Source organism: Halichoerus grypus, chromosome 10, assembly GCF_964656455.1.
Source record: "Halichoerus grypus chromosome 10, mHalGry1.hap1.1, whole genome shotgun sequence".
Taxonomy (NCBI): Eukaryota; Metazoa; Chordata; class Mammalia; order Carnivora; family Phocidae; genus Halichoerus; species Halichoerus grypus.
In genome coordinates, this window is record NC_135721.1 from 58,528,754 (window position 1) to 58,544,549 (window position 15,796).

Here is a 15,796-nt window from a genome sequence, read left to right on the forward strand (position 1 = left end):
GTGATTATGAATAAATTTTGTGAGTACAGCCAATTGGATGTTCTGATGGATTGGATGTGGGATGTGAGAAGAGAGGAGTCAAGAATGATCCAAGGTTTGGGCCTGAGCAAGTGGAAGAATGGTGTTACTACTTTTATGAAATGGAGAATATGAAAGAAGAGCATTATATGGCAGAAGGTTAGCGGTTTAGTTTTGGGCTTGTTGAGTTGCCTGCAGACATCCCAGTGGAGATATTATATAGCCTGTTGGATATGTAAACATGTCTGGAGTTTGGATAGGAATTGGGCTAGATATATTAATTGGGGAGGCAATAGCATATAGATACTTAAAGTTATGGTCTGGATGAGTGAGTGTATATAGATTGGAAAGAGAAGAGGTCTATGGAATGAGACCTGTACACTCCAATTTTTAGAGGTTGGGAAGATAAAGGAGAACTCAACAGAGAATGCAGAGAAGAAAAGGCCAACAGAGAATGCAGAGAAGAAAAGGCCATTGACGTAGGAGAAGAACCAAGGGAGGAGGGTATCTTGGAGACTAAGTGAAGAAAGTGTTTCAGGAAGAAAAGAACAACCAAATAAGTCAATTGCTACCTATAGGTATGAAATAATAACTGAGATTTGTCGTTTAGATTTGACTGCATGGAGGTCATTGGTGATTTTGATAAGTGCAGTTTTGATGACAGTAGGAGGAAGACCTGGTTGGAGTGGGCTCAAGAGAGAAAGGAGAGTCACTAGAGATTAAGTATAGGCAATTCTTTGGAAGAACTTTGATCACAGGAAAGGAGGTGCAAAAAGAAGAAGTAGTAGTTTTATCCTAAGAACAATGGGGGAGTCAATGAAGAACTCTTGGTGTGCACCCTTTCAAGGACAGTTTAAATTCTTGATATGACTGGGAGCCTGGCTGACTCAGTAGGAAGAGCATGCGATACCTGATCTTGGGGGTTGTGAGTTTGAGCCCCACGTTGGGTGTAGAGGTTACTAAAAAATTAAGTAAACTTAAAAAGTACTAAACAAACAAGCAAATAAAATACTTGATACGACTGCTTCATTAATGTGTATTTATTAGCTATTATATGTGAGGAGAGATTATGCTAGCTAACATCTTTATGTACAATGAAACAATGTCATCAAAAGTGAACAACTCACTAAAGATCATTGGATATCAGATTTTGACTGTCTGCTTTAAGTAGTAAGATTTGTTCTATATCTCTGTGTTCATATGCATATACATTTATACATATATGTTTATACACACTCAATATATGTACTATATACGTATACATATATATATAGTGTATGTATATACATATATACAAATATACATACATATATTTGCCAAAAAAATATTTTAAAAACCCTTTAATGTAGATTAGCCTTAAAATACTCTTTGGTTCCAGAGAGAAATAGCGAAGTAGAACGAATTTTAGTAATTTTTTTTTCTTAGAAAGGGAGAGAGAGAGGTGGTGGGGGAGGAGAGGCAGAGGGAGGAGAGAGAGAATCTTTTTTTTTTTTTATTTTTTTTTTTTCATTTACTTGACAGAGAGAGAGCACAAGCAGGGGGAGCTGCAGGTGGAGGGTGAAGCAGGCTCCCTGCAGGGAGCCCGATGTGGGACTCAGTCCCAGGCGGGATCATGACCTGAGCCAAAGGTAGACGCTTAACCGCTTAACCAACTAAGCCATCCAGGTGTCCCATGAGAGAGATAATCTTAAGCAGGCTCCACGTCCAACGCAGGGCTTGATCTCACAACCCTGAGATCATGACTGACCTGAGCCGAAATCAAGAGTCAGATGCTTAACCAACTAAGCCACCCAGGTGCCCCAGTAATTGTTTTCTAAATTAGATCATTATCTTATTGGTTAGAATTCTACTTTTAATGGACTAGTCTCTTAAAAGGTACAGATATAAAAACTAGAGGTGGGAGGAAGGGAAGGGGGGATACTGTGGGAGGAAGGGAGGATCCTCCTCCTGTGAGGCAGGAGTTTTTGGACATTTCTGCCATGTGGGCTGAATAGTATATAAGCCAGTTTTCAGAGAAAATAGTTACATGTAACATTTACCAAAAATGTACTGTCAAATTACAAGGCTTTGTGCAGAGAGGTAACCTGCCCAAAGCCCTACAGTTATAAGTAGTAGAATTAGGATTTGAACCCAGGCACTCTGGGTCAGGAACCTAGGAGTTTCACCATCACTCTCAGCAGATAAACAGAAATTGAGACAACAAATGGAAGGAGTATGCTTCAAATTGCCTAAGCAGAAAGCAAAAAGCGAAGTAATTACAAAGACAGCAAACTTGGGTGCCTCCCAGGATCCAAGAGCAGGACCAGGGCAAAGTCTCTGGAAGGACTGAGTTGGTGATTCATCAGGAAGCAGGCAGGATGTTCTAATTCCCAAACGGCAGACTCCATATGTGCTTCAAGCGATACATGTTTTGGGCTTCTACACATAAACTGTTTTATCTTCAATTATGTTCTTCTCCATAAATGTACAACAGCACACAACAGGCACGAATAACATACAAAAGCATAGACTTTCATCAAATATAAGAGAAGCAACATCACCCTAGGAGTCTAAAGATTTGGGTTTTGTTCATTCATAAATGCTCATGGAAACTTTTGGGAGTGATAGATATGCTTGATATATTTAATACCTTGATTATGGTGTTAGTTTCACAGATGTGTACATATGTCAGAACTTAACACTTTAAATATGTGCAACTTACTATAAGTCATTTATAGCTCAGTAAATCTGTTTAAGATATTGACGGAGTGCCCATAGGGTTGCTGGCACTGGCCCACAAAGAGAATACAGGCAGAACCCCATCCCTCAAAGGGCTTTAATTCAAGTGTGGGGCCCAGACATGGAAGCACACAACTCACAGAACAACAGAGAGAGGCTGTAACATAGAGACCATGTGCTGTGCCTCCATTTCCTTTTCTATCATATCTGCTCCCTACCTCAAAGGATGTAGTAAAAATCCAATGAAAACACTTTGTGATAAATGCTATAAAAATATAAAGGGGTTGTTTTCAAAACGGGATGATTCCTTTTTTTTTTTTTTTAAAGATTTACTTATTTGACACAGAGAGAGCACAAGCAGGGGAAGAGGCAGGCAGAGGGAGAGGGAGAAACAGGCTTCCCGCTGAGCAATATAAATGCAAATATAAAAAACGGTAATATATATACTATACATATAGTAATATATATATATATATTATATCTTCTTTATCCATTTATCTATTGATGGACAGTTAGGTCGCTTCAGATCCTTTGTTCATGCTGTTTCTTCTGACTGGAATGCCCTTCTCCTTGAATGGTTAGCATCCTTTTGATTCAATTTGTATATTATCTCCTTATTCATTTACTGAGTGTCTACTACATTCCAGGCATGTTCTAGATGCTTGGGAGAGAGCAGTAAAGCGAAGATCCCTGCCCTCAGAGACCTCCCCTAATTACCCAAATGAAGAGCTTCCTTGCCCCCTTCCCTGTTATTGTCCGCCTTCCATCCTTGTTTGTGTCCCTTTTTAGTACTCATTGCAGTTTGCAACTATTTTACTTCTTTGCTTGTCTGCCTCCTCCCTCAACTGAGATACAAGCTCCGTGATGGCTGGACCCTTATCCATTTGCTATTGTATCCCCCATGCCTGGGATATGATAGGTCTCAATAGATACTGAATGAAGAATCATCAGCATTTGAAGAAATTTTACAATGTCATCTGTTAAGAACTAAAGCTAAAGAAGATGTAAATTATATTATAAATTATATTTAGTGCAGATTCAACGTAGAATATGAGTAGTTAAAAAAATGAGTAGTTAATCTATAGCAAAGTCCTAACTCATAATAAATGCCCATCAAGATAGTATTTGAATGTATAAATGAATGAATAAATTTGAATTTATTGCCATATGTCCCATATGCGACATTTATAATAACTTGAATACCAACCAGTAATTTTTTTTTTTCATCTCACCTGATTCTATCTCATTTAAAGTTCAAAGTCTTGGCCAAGGAGCCAGCAAGTGCAATAATTCCCTTTAATAAACCCATAAATTTCTTTCTTTTTTTTTTTTTAAGATTTTATTTATTTATTATTTGAGAGAGAAAGATTGAGAGAATGAGTAGGAGGAGGGGCAGAGGGAGAAACAGGCCTCCTGCTGAGCAGGGAGCCTGATTCAGGGCTCGATCCCAGGACCCTGAGATCATGACCTGAGCCAAAGGCAGACGCTTAACTGACTGAGCCACCCAGGCACCCCGTAAATTTATTTTCTATGATACTTTTTTTTTTTTAAGATTTTATTTTAAGGTTATCTCTACATCCAATGTGGGGCTCAAATTTACAACCCCAAGATCAAGAGTCACATGGTCCACCAACTAAGCAAGCCAGGTGCCCCTTCTATTGTATTTTTTTTTTTTTTTAAAGTAGGCTCTACTGGCTGATGGACATTGGGGAGGGTATGTATTGTAATAAGCACTGAGTATTATATAAGACTAATGAATCACAGACCTGTAGCCCTGAAACAAATAATACATTATATGTTACTGAATTTAAATTTTAAAAAAAGTAAGAAAGAAAAAAGTAGGCTCTATGCCCAGTGTGGAGCCCAACACAGGGCTTACATTCATGACCCTGAGATCAAGACCTGAGATGAAATCAAGAGTGGGACACTTAACCAACTGAGCCACCCCGGTGACCTGAAAATCACCACTTTTTGCCATCTTAGCGATAACTGATTCAGGCTATATTCACCAGTGGATACTAAGGCAACTGGATGAAAGACTGCTAGAGCACAGGATATTCAAACAATCTTACTTTCACTCCACTGATCAGGTATTAATTAATTAATTAACACATATGAAGATAAGCAGATAAAAGAATCATCAAAATTTTATGGAAAACTAACCCCATGTAAGAAAATCACTGAATTTGGGGCACCTGGGTGGCTCAGTCGGTTAAGCGTCTGCCTTCGGCTCAGGTGCTGATCCCAGGGTCCTGGGATTGAGCCCTGCATCAGGCTCTCTGCTAAGTGGGGAGCCTGCTTCTCCCTCTCCCTCTGCCTGCTGCTTTCCTTGCTTGTGCTCTCTCTCTCTTTCTCTCTCTCTCCGTCAAATAAATAAAATCTTAAAAAAAAGTACTGAATTCAACAAATGGAACTGAACACTCAAGAGAGTTGATATAGCAAACAGAAGGACTCGGGGTGAATACACAAAATTAGTATTTTTAGTATGTTGTGAAAGGATACTGCAACCACATCAAAGAGTCAGTTTGAGATCTTGGAAATTAAATTTTTGGTTTTGAAATAAATCAATAGAAGGTTTATTAATAGGAGAGAGGTGGCTGAAGAATAAATTAGTGAGTGGAAGGTAGAGACCAAAGAATTCTCCTTCAGCGCATTTCAAAATAGATCTGAAAGTTTAAATATTCGTATATAGAGGCACTAGAAAGAGAAAGGAGAGAATGTAGAGGAGAAAATAAAGTAATGATAAAAGTAGATTTCTCAGGGGCGCCTGGGTGGCTCAGTCGTTAAGCCTCTGCCTTTGGCTCAAGTCATGGTCCCAGGGTCCTGGGATCAAGCCCCACATCAGGCTCCCTGCTCAGCGGGAAGCCTGCTTCTCCCTCTCCCTCTCCCCCTGCTTATGTTCCCTCTCTTGCTATGTCTCTATCTGTCAAATAAATAAATAAAATCTTTAAAAAAAAAAACGTAGATTTCTCAGAGTTTAAGAAAGATACAAGTCAGGGGCTAGAGGGAAGGGCAAAATGGGTGAAGGGGAATGGGAGATACAGGCCTCCAGTTATGGAATGAATAAGTCATGGTGATAAAAGGTACAGCATAGGGAATATAGTCAATGGTATTGTAATGATGTCATTTGGTGACAGGTGGTAGCTACACTTGTGGTGAGCATGGTATATAGACTTGTCAAATCACTATGTTGTACACTTGAAACTAATGTAACATTGTATGTCAAACTGTATTTCAATGAAAATAAAAGGTACAAATCTTCAAATTGAAAATGTTAAACAAGATGAATGAAATAGAACCACCACCTAGACTTTTCATAGTGAAATTTTAGAAAACTAGGAATAAAGATCAAATCCTAAAAGCTTCCAGAACCGTAAACAGGTTAAGCTTAAAGGAATGCAAATCATGGCATCAGGTTTCTCATTGACAACACTGCTGGAAGATGATGGAACAGTATCTTCAAAGATGTGTGAAAGAATGATACTGAGAAAAACTAGGTTTTAAGTAGGAGTACAAAATATAATTTCTTTTGTATACCCAAAGATCCAGAAATTTTACCTCCTACAGATCTTTGTTGAAATAACTAGTTGGGAATGTACTCTAGCAAAGTGAACAATGAATCCAAGAAAAAGGAAGATGTAGGATTGTGAAAGGGAGAGTGGGTAGGCTTTAAGTACAGTGTATTCTGAGTTACTGCTAATTATCCTGTCTTCAGGACCTCCAAGGCCACACCAGATAGGACCCATTCCAATCCTAGATGGCACTTAGGATTTTCATCACCAAAAAGCTTCTCTTTTATAAAGATAATTAGAAATTTTGTTGGATGTAAGGGACTCTTCCAACTTAGAACTAACCTCTGGAATATGGCTTTACTCTATTGTTTCTTACAGGATTAGAGTTAAGGTCACATTTGCTGTGAAAATAATTACATGATATTTTACTCATCACTGCATTTTGCCAATTACAAAAGTTTGCATTAAAAGGTTGTTCTTGGGACACGTGGGTGGCTCAGTCGGTTAAATGTCTGCCTTTGGCTCAGGTCATGATCCTGGGATCGAGTCCCTCACGGGACTCCCTGCTCAGTGGAGAGTCTGCTTCTCCCTCTGCCTGCCACTCCCCCTGCTTGTGCTCTCTCTCTCTCTGACAAATAAATAAAATCTTTTTTTAAAAAAAAAGGTTTTTTTTTAAAAAAAGGTTCCTTCTTATAGAGGCATATAAAGTTGGGAACTGGTATAGTAAAGTGTTCTGTGAAGTCAGACTCATCTGGGTTTGAATTATGACTCTGTGATTTCATCTTGAGTAAAATACTTAACCTCTCTGAACCTTGGTTTATTCACATATAACAGTCATAAGACCTCCCTCTCAGGTTTGTGTAAGGATTTAAGAAGTTAACATATGTAAAGTAGTATAGTGTGCCAAGAGTTTCAACCCTCATTGCACATTAGAATCATCTGTGGGGCTTTTAGAAACTATAGATACTCAAGCCCCACCCCTAGAGATTTAGTTTCAGTGGGTTCCAGGTTGGTATATTTTACATTTTAAAAAATTGAAGTATAATTAACATGCAGTGTTATATTAGTCTCAGGTATATAATATAATGATTCAACAATTCTATACATGCTATACATACTCAGTGCTTATCACAATAAGTGTACTTTTAATCCTCTTTATCTATTTCACTCATTCCCCCACCCACCTCCCCTTTGGCAACCACCAGTTTGTTCTCTGTATTTAAGAGTCTGTTTTTTGGTCTCTTTTTTCTTTGTTTTCTTAAATTCCACATATGAGTGAAATTATATGGTATTTGTCTTTTTCTGTCTGACTTATTTCACTTAGCATAATATCCTTTAGGTCATGTTGTTGCAAATGGCAAGATCTTATTCTTTTTTATGGCTGGGCAATATTCCATTTTATATATATATATATATATATATATATATATATATGTCTCACATTTTCTTTATTCATCTGTGGGTGGACACTTGGATTCCTTCCATATCATGCCTATTGTAAATAATGCTGCAGTAAACATAGGAATACATATATGTTTTTGAATTGGTGTTTTAATTTTCCTTGGGTAAATACCCAGTAGTGAAATTACTGGATCATATGGTAATTCTATTTTTAATTTTTTGAGCAACCTCCATGCTGTTTTCCACAATGGCTGCACCAATTTCATTCCCACCAACAGTGCATGAAGGTCCTTTTTTCCTACATCCTCGTCAACACTTGTTATTTCTTGTCTTTTTTATTTTAGCTATTCTGACAGGTGTGAGCTGTTATCTCATTGTGGTTTTGATTTGCATTTCCTTAATGATTACTGATACTGAACATCTTTTCATGTGTCTGTCAACCATTTGTATGTCTTCTTTAGAAAAATGTTTATTGAGGTCCTCTGCCCATTTTATTAATTGAATTTTTTTGGTTTTGAGTTGTATAAGTTCTTTATATATTTTGGATATTAACCCTTTACAGATACATCATTTGCAAATATCTTCTCCCATTCAGTAGGTTGCCTTGTTGTTTTGTTGATGGTGTCCTTTGCTGTGCAGAAACTTCTTATTTTGATATAGTCCCAATAGTTTAATTTTACTTTTATTTCTCTTGCCTAAGGAGACATATCCATAAATATGTTGCTAAGGCCTATGTCCAAGAGACTACTGCCTATGTTTTCTTTGAGGAGTTTCATGATTTCAGGTCTCACATTTAGGTTTTTAATCCATTTTGAATTTATTTTTTGGTTGCTAAATTTTAAAAGCTTCCCAAGTGATTCTAATGTATTGACAAGGTTGAGAAAAATTGACAAATATATATATGGCTGGCACAAAGTAAGCACCCAATAAATGGCAACTTAAAAAAATTGGGGAAAATGTAATAGAAAACTTTTAGAGGTGGATTTAATTTGAAGCAAATGAGGCTTATGATTCATGACCCTTAACCAGCACAGGCTCCTTCTAAGGCTCAGTGAGGTCTCCCTGTAGTGAGGAGAGTAGTCAGCCTCCCCAGGCCTGTGGAGAGCTGCCCTACCCAGGGCCACCTGCCTATGCTATCTAATTCTCTTTCACTTCCCGTTTCGGTTTCTTTCAACTGCAGAAGGAACTTTTCTTTTTTTTAAGATTTTATTTATTTATTTGACAGAGAGAGTGAGAGAGCACAAGCAGGGGGAGTGGCAGAGGGAGAAGCAGGTTCCCCACTTCGCAGGGAGCCTGATGCGGGGCTCAGTCCCAGGACTCTAGAATCATCACCTGAGCTGAAGGCAGACAGCTGAGCCACCCAGGTGCCCAGAACGAACTTTAGATAATAGAAGGGATCAGCAAGATTTCAGAACAAGGATAAAAATTATTTCTGTGTGAAGACCTCAGTATACCCCACAAATAGGTAATTTTTTATTCTATTTTACTAGTGTTGAAACCAACACCCGGAGATGATATGATCTGCCTCAAGTCACAGATCAGCAAATAGTAGCAGTAGCAGCCGCACAGTAATAGAATCTGTGAGTCTTGTCTTACAGCCCTGTGCCTAAGCGCACGAATATATCTCTTGAGAGACTGTGCAGGTCTGTGCTGGCTGATCATGCATAAACTCCAGAGGATGGTGTCATTGACCTTTCAAAACTTGCCCCATTCCTTGAGTAATTGATATGTCTTCACACCTTACTAGCTTATGACCTCAAAACAAGGCCATGTGCCTTAATATCCAAACCATAGCTCTGAGCCCTAGGAGCCAAGGATTCTGTTCCTTTGCTGAATCCACATGCTCCTCCCCACCTCCCCCAAATCCAAGGAGTGCTTAGGAGTACTTGTCATCTCCATCAGTCCCTCGCTTCCGAAGTGGCCTCTTCCAAGGCCCTGGTAGAAGCCCTCGCAGTACATTCAAATGGGTGTATGTTTTTGTAAAAGTTGTATTTTAATTGCAATCATTTCAGACTTCTGTCTGTTTCTACTACTACTTTTGCTCTTTCATACTCTCCCTGTCTGGGGTGATATTGGAGTGGCTGTGGGCCTTTTTATAGGATCTGGCTAAGAGGAAAGTGAATACTATATATGTTGTGCCTCATTTTTTTTTTTTTTAAAGAGCAAGTTAACTTGGAAACATGCTGTTTTTAACACCTTTAATGTCAGATACTGACATACAATAAAGGGCTCATATTTATTTACTTATTTATTTATTTTTAAATATTTTATTTATTTATTTGACAGAGAGAGAGACAGCAAGAGAAGGAACACAAGCAGGGGGAATAGGAGAGAGGGCGAAGCAAGCTTCCCGCCGAGCAGGGAGACCGATGCGGGGCTCGATCCCAGGACCCTGGGATCATGACCTGAGCTGAAGGCAGATGCTTAATGACTGAGCCACCCAGGCACTCCTAAAGGGCTCATATTTAAAGTGTACAGTTTGATATGTTTTGACTTATGTATAGCCTGAGAAACCATCACCAAATCAAGATAATGAACAGACCCATCACCCTTAAAAGGTTTCCTCATGCCTTTTTGTAATTTCTCCCCCTTGTTCTCACTCCCATCCTTAAGCACTGATTTCTGTCAGTTTAGTTTGCATTTTCTGTAACTTTTTATAAGTGGTATCATATAGAATACTCCTTTTTGTTTGGCTTTGTTTGCTCAACATAGTTATTTTAAGATTCATCCATGTTGTGTGTATCAATAGTTTGTTCCTTTTTATTACTATTATATTCCATTTTATGAATATGCTGCAATTTCCTTATCCTTTCTACTGTTGGGACATTTGGATTGTTTCTATTTTAAGGGTTATTACAAATCTGCTGTGAAGATTTGTATATAATTCTTTGTACGATCATGTATTTTCATCTCTCTTGGTTAAATACATGGAAGTAGAATGACTGGGTCAGATGGTAGGTTTATAGTTAATTTTTAAGAAATCGCCAAGTCTTCCAAAGTGATTGTATCATTTTGCATTCCCACTAGCAATGTATGAAAGTTCTAGTTGATCTATATTCTTGCTAATTCTTAGTATGGTTAGTCTTATATTTTAGCCATTCTAATAAGGGTAGCAGAATCTCACTGTGATTTTAATTGACATTTCCCTAATAGCTAATGATGTTAGAATATATTTTCAATGTGCTTATTTGCCATCGTTATATCTTCTCAGAGAAGTGTCTTTTCAGATGTTTTCCCATTTAAAAAATTTTAGTGTTATTTGTTTCCTTATTATTGAGTTTTGAGAGTTCTTTATATATTCTGGATATTCCCAGATGTAATCTGGCTCCAATTGTCCAGAATGAAGCAGTCACTGTGGATGACAGAGTATTTCCAAAGCTGATTACTGTGTCTTGAATAATGCCACTGTGGGACACCCCCTACCCCAACTGGCCATGTAGTCCATGCAGCACTGGGCCAAAATACCGTGTATGGGAAAAATACTCCCTGTGTTTTTCCTCTACTCTCACAATACTACTGCACTCACTTCACTTCTGACACCAGAAGTGTGGATTTCCCACACATCAGGCAATTCTCTGACACCAGCTGGGTGTCCCACAATTTAACTCAATTCTGACACTATCTATTTGGAATTAATATCAGATCCCACAGGTTAAGGTCTCAGTCCCGCAAGACTGCCCACCCCCCCTTCAGATGCTGACCTCAAGTCCCAGGCGGTCATCTGTACTTCTGACTGATCATCTATAAATCTCACGTCACATTCCTTGGGTTTGAAAATTTGCTAGTGACTCACAGAACTCAGGGAAATAGCTAAATTACCTTTACCAGTTTATTATAAAAGGATATGATAAAGGATACAAATTGACATCCAGATGGAAGAGATGCCTAAGGCAAGCTATGGGGGAAGGGTGCAGAGCTTTCATGTCCTTGCCAGGTGTGCCACCTTCCCAGTACCTCCATCCTCCACCTGCAGTGTGGTCAGCAAGCCAGAAGCTCTCTGGACCTCATACTTTTGGCTTAATGGAGGCATCATCATGTATGCATCATTGATCAATACCTCAATTTCCAGCCTCCTCTTCTTGGAGGGTAGGAGAGTGGGGCTGAAAGTTCTAAGTTTCTAATCATGGCTTGGTCTTTCTGGTGACCAGCCCCCATCTGGAGCCCACCAACCACTGCCTCATGAGTACAAAAGATACTCCTATCACTTAGGAAATTATAAGGGTTTTAGGAGTTCTGTGCTAGGAACCAGGGACAGAGGCCAATATATACATTTGCTATTATTTCACATACTCCACGTCCTTTTCACAGCTTTTCTTCTAGCCTAGGGGAAAGAGAAGTTCAGACCTGCACGTTATCCTGCCTACTGTCTAGTCTTAAAATCTCCCATGAGCAAATACTTTAACAAAAATACAAATACCTCTTGCAAGAACCATCACTTTCAGGGACATTCCAGTCTACATAGGCAATTAGAAAAACAAAAGACAAAAACAACTCTCTTACTCTGAAAGCATATAGTCCTGCTAATAATACTCCCAATTTGTATCCCTAAATGAAAGGCTTAACGTTTTAAGTTTTCAAATGCTTTACAACAGGCTGCACTTGTCTTTACAGTTGTCTCCAAGAACAGTTGATGGATTCCTGCTTGTCGTTTACATTTTGCAGGTTCCATTTTCTTTTTCTTTTCTTTTCTTTTTTTTTAATATTTTACTTATTTATTTGACAGAGAGAGACACACAGTGAGAGAGGGAACACAAGCAGGGGGAGTGGGAGAGGGAGAAGCAGGCTTCCCACGGAGCAGGGAGCCCAATGCGGGGCTTGATCCCAGGACCCTGAGATCATGACCTGAGCCGAAGGCAGACGCTTAACGACTGAGCCGCCCAGGCGCCCCTGCAGGTTCCATTTTCATCTTTACTTCTAGAGACAGAACATTTGTAATAAATACCACTTCTTCAGTTTCTCAAAACACTAAACTTTCTTATCCACTGGATACTGAAATGCACATACACATATGTTCAATATGTACATGTTGTACATACATATGTATATGTATGTGTGTATGTACACACATGTATATATTACTTCATATATATATGTATATGAGTTGCGAATGTTCCATATAGATAAATATATGTATTTGCAACTTTCCCTTCAACTTCTGGTTGAGGAGGTGTTGGAAAGTCTCTGGATCAATGAACAAGTATTTTGGAGGTTCCTAATGCTCCTAAATGTGTGAGCCTAACGTCTAGCTATTTCAAAACACTGGTAAAACTGATAGAGGAGTAAGGGAGTGACCCTAAATGGGGCCAAGCAGTGGGTGGCAGAATGTTCTTTCCATCCTAAACTTGTCCTTGCTGCTATAACCTTTAGTTATGTAAAAACAAAGGTTTTACACAGGGGCGTAGAAAGGAACGTTTATTGCAGAATGATGAAAGACTTTGGAAACTAAAACCAAGTCAACCAAAGGAATTTTTAAAATCCCAGTTGTTTGCAGAACATTTACTATAGGATCAAAAAGCATTATACCCCTCAACATCCTCTGACTACCTTGTCATATTCATTATAGCACTGTCATCATCGTCATCATCATTATCACATAAGTATTGGTCTTGTTTATTAGCATTAGCTGTCTGCCAGTCACCAAACTACATGCTTTATACATTTATCTTTCAGTAACTCAGAACAGCCCTATGTGTTAGATATTATTATCCCTTTTCACAGATTAAAAAGCAGAAGTATGGAGAAATGAATTTCCTCGCAGTCACAAACTAGTGAACGAAGTTAAAAATCAAACACAAACCCATTTAACCAGAGTCATGCTCATAATAAGCTTACCATATTCACCCCTTCCCTCAATAATTGATATTTGTAGAAGCAGATTTACCGTGAACTAGTGAAACTTAAGTTTCAGGCCCTTGATTTGTACAAACCCCTTCCAAAGCCTTGGGCATGGGGTCTCTAATGATGTGTCCACATGCCCATGTGCCTTTGTAAAATGAGCTATCAGTTAAGATGCTTTTCCTTCCATTCAACTCCTCCTCCGTCACACTTTCCTTTACATCATGGGGCATTGGAATGGCTGTGGACATTTTTATACTGAATTGGGGATTTGGGGATACATTTAGTTTGGGTTTTGTGTGATATCTTATGTAGTCACAATCACTTGTGTACAGTCAAGCAATTGCTATCTATGTTGGTATAGGAATGGCTTTTAGTAATACTCTAATCACTGATGGTGCCAACTCACCTGGTGTTGTGACATTTAAATGAAAAGAGTTAAGCAGTGGGGGGAATCAAAGAAAATGGAATTAGAGTGAAAATTACATTTTTGACATCTTAAACTAGTATAAGAATTCATAAATCTTAAAATTAAGCTCCTTACTATTAGCGTTAACTCATTAAACCATTAATGAAATTAGGTACAGTATAATCTCTAATACATTTTAGAGAGATTTTTATTAAGTGGTTTATATAAATGAGCATCATTTTTCTGAGTAATGTGCTTATAAGAAGCTTCATTCCCCTGTGGTACCTGATGAAGCATAAATTTGATGAGAAAGAACCCTGGCATATGATCATATGTGATGTGTGATGAATTTGTAACATTGGCCCTCCCAGTTTAAACTGTCAGATAAGCAGTGAGAAACCTGTCTGGCACATACTTAATGAAGCATTTGTCAAATGAATAAGCAAATAAATGAGTGAATGAATCATTAAATTTATAGGGTTTACATATCATTGGATTTACATGATCAAGACCCCTGGGTTCAGAGAGGCTGAGTGATTTACTTCTTAACATTCAGTGGCAGGGTGAGACAAGGACTCAGGTTTCCTGACTTTCAATCCTATGTTCTTTTTTTTTTTTTTAGGTTTTATTTATTCATTTGAGAGAGAGAGAGAGAGCACAAGTGGAAGGGAGGTGGAGGGGAGAGGCAGAGGGAGAGGGAGAAGTGGGCTCCCTGCCCATACAACCTGATCCCAGGACCTAGAGATCATAACCTGAGCCGAAGGCAGACGCTTAACCATCTGAGCCACCCAGGCGCCCCTCAATCTTAACGTTCTTTAATAAGATTTCAGATTATGGGGCGCCTGGGTGGCTCAGTTGGTTAAGCGACTGCCTTCGGCTCAGGTCATGATCCTGGAGTCCCTGGATCCAGTCCCGCATCGGGCTCCCTGCTCGGCAGGGAGCCTGCTTCTCCCTCTGACCCTCCCCCCTCTCATGTGCTCTCTCTCATTCTCTCTCTCTCAAATAAATAAATAAAATCTTTAAAAAAAAAAAATAAGATTTCAGATTGTGAAAATTTTCTAGAAGGCTTTAAAAAAGTCTCTACCAATTCCAACAACTAAAAGTACCTCTTTTATATCCTAGAGAGATTGTTGTCCTTCTATGGAAAATAATTCTTCCTTAGAAAATCCAAGAAAATAGGTAGTGATTATTTTAAATATGCCTTCATGTTATCTGGCCTGGTTCTGATAAACAAGATGCCAAAAGAGTCTTGGGAGGCCATTTTATTTTGTTTTATCTCATTTTACTTTATTTTAAAGATTTTATTTATTTGAGAGAGAGCACAAGCAGGGGGAGTGGTAGGCAGAGGGAGAGGGAGAAGTGGGCTCCCTGCCAAGTGGGGAGCCTGACGCAGGACTCAATCCCAGCACCCTGGGATCATGACCTAAGCCAAAGGCAGACACTTAACTGGCTGAGCCACCCAGGTGCCCCTTTTATTTTATTTTATTTTTAAAGAATGGGATGCCCTTTAGATCAAGGGTTTTCAACTGAGGGTCTTGACCTGTTAGTGGTTAGTGAAATCAATTTAGTGGCTGAAATTTTTCACTAGAATAAAAAAGAAAATATCAGATTGTATTGCCACATGGTAAGAGACTAAGTATTGTTTAGGGAAAACTTTTGTATGCAACTGGTCAAAATATAATTTTGTTTGTTTGTTTTGTTTTGTTTACTGTGGGTCATGGTCAAAATTGAAAAAAACAAAAAACCCCAAAAAACTAAGGGTGGTGACCCAAGTGTCTAGAACAGAATAAGAATGTGACATCAGCGAGTCGCCTGGGTGGCTCAGTCATTAAGCGTCTGCCTTTGGCTCAGGTCATGATCCCAGGGCCCTGGGATCCAGTCCCATATCCAGCTCCTTGCTCAG

At 38.8% G+C, this 15,796-nt stretch overlaps 1 long non-coding RNA gene across 1 annotated transcript in view; it reads left to right on the plus strand.

Annotated features, from left to right (window-relative positions):
* The window catches only part of LOC118530124 (uncharacterized), a 78,983-nt gene that overhangs the window by 10,321 nt on the left and 52,866 nt on the right, over positions 1–15,796 (plus strand). The window lies entirely within an intron of this gene.